This window comes from Triticum urartu, chromosome 1A (assembly GCF_056163025.1).
Source record: "Triticum urartu cultivar PI428250 chromosome 1A, HENAU_Tu73, whole genome shotgun sequence".
In the NCBI taxonomy this organism is placed as follows: domain Eukaryota; kingdom Viridiplantae; phylum Streptophyta; class Magnoliopsida; order Poales; family Poaceae; genus Triticum; species Triticum urartu.
The window spans coordinates 380,099,029-380,100,872 of NC_141873.1; the positions used below are offsets into that span (position 1 = coordinate 380,099,029).

The 1,844-nt window shown below is 54.5% G+C and overlaps 1 pseudogene; it reads right to left on the reverse strand.

The window, feature by feature from the left end:
- Window positions 1-1,029: 1,029 nt before the first annotated feature.
- On the reverse strand, window positions 1,030-1,510 carry LOC125532872 (uncharacterized; annotated as a pseudogene).
- Between the last annotated feature and the right edge of the window lie 334 nt (window positions 1,511-1,844).

Genomic DNA, 1,844 nt, shown 5'->3' on the forward strand with positions numbered 1-1,844 from the left:
ACACGGGCATTTTTTACCCAGGTTCGGGCCGCTGTGAGGCGTAAAACCCTACTCCTTCTTTAGTGTATTGATGGTGAAAAAATGGTGGTGGTCGTAGCATGTTTGCCCGGCAGGGTTGCCTTGGACGAAAATGGCTACATGCGTATGAAATGTGAGGGGGTGGATTTGCTAACACAGGGTCCAACCCTTTCTACGGTTTCCTTGGGCCTCCTTTTATAGACTAAGGGGTCACCACAGTGGCAAATTAGTCATTATGCACTAATAATATAGCAAATAGTGCTATCATACCTAACTATGCAGGCTGACAGAGCGCATTAAATGTGCCGCTCAATGTCACATCGTCTCTTGCCCGGCAAGCCTTGCCGGGCTGTTTTGCCAGCTTCACGCTTGCTCGCTTGACACATCGCAGGACACGAGTCGTCTGTAGGTATTACCTATAGAAAGAGGCTGCCATGTGGTAGATGGCTGCCACTTAGTCACTTTGCGGCTTGACACTGCACTGATCGACGACGTGCGTCGTGGTGAAGTGGTTTGGTGAGGTGGCTCCGTCTCCGCGAGTCCTGGCAGGCCCTGCCGGGGCGTCTTGGAGTTTTTCTTCCAGGGGGACCCCATCCTCGTCAGGCTCGCCTGCCCGACAAGGGAGGCTTTTTTCCTAGTGGTTTTCTTACTTCTCTGGCTTGGTCTTGGTCCTCTTGATCTGCACGTTGGTCCTTTGAAGATCTTGGTCTCTTGCACTTTGGCCTATAATCTTGCTCCCATGCCTGTGCACAGTCTGGGCAACTGACCCAGGGTTTGTTGTACCAACAGTTATCAAATGACAACACGTGTCTATTAGTTAGGAAACCTTAACCATCTTTGATCAACCAGCTAGTCTAGTAAAGGCTTACTAGGGACACAATGTTTGTTTATGTATTCACACATGTATTTAGGTTTCTGATCAATACAATTATAGCATGAATAATAAACCTTTATCATGAATAAGGAAATATAAAATAGCAACTTTATTATTGCCTCTAGGGCATATTTCCTTCAAGACCACTCCAGGTCAATGCCTCCAAGAAGGACTGCGGCACTGAAGCGCCGCCATCGTCTGTTCCAGGAACCTGGAACAAGGGTTTCCCCTGAAGTGCAAGAGAGGAGGGTGTAGGCCCTCGGACGACGACACCTCCAAGAAGGTCTGCGACGCCCACATGCATCACCATCGTGAACTCCGACCAAAGCCAGAGCAAGGCTTTTGCTTCGAGCGGCCAAAGAAGCCATCCCCTCAAACTGGCACATGAGAGCCACCGCCCGCCTTAGCCACCACCCACCACTAGAGCCCAAAGCCACCGGTCAGAACAACCTTTCCGCCGCCACCTGCACCACGTAGAGCCGCCGACCAGGCCACCCCATCACCACCGCAGGAGCAGAAACCGGCCAAGTCTTGTCAGATCCATCGCCCCATGCAACAGCTACAGCCAACCCATTGGCCAGCACCAAGCGTCTGTGACGCGACCGAGGGACGACACATTGCTACAGAGGACCAATGCCCCAAGCTCCGGCCGTGGCGCTGCCCACATAGCCATCACGGCCGCCGTTGCTATAGAAGAGGTACGGGGTCGCCGCCCCGGCGTCCGAGCACCACAACCCTGCCAACACGCGCTCCAGATCCATGCCCCGCACCACAGCTCGTGGTCGAAGCCAGCATCAGCGCCCCGCCATGGTAGCACCGCTGCAGACCTCCACCTTCCGGAACATGCGTCCGCTAGGTAGCAGACCTGCTCCGGCCAGCCTGCCGCGCACCTCACCCATCACCCGAGCCACATCTGCGGCGCCCGCGCAGCCGTGCCGTGAGAGGCTGACAC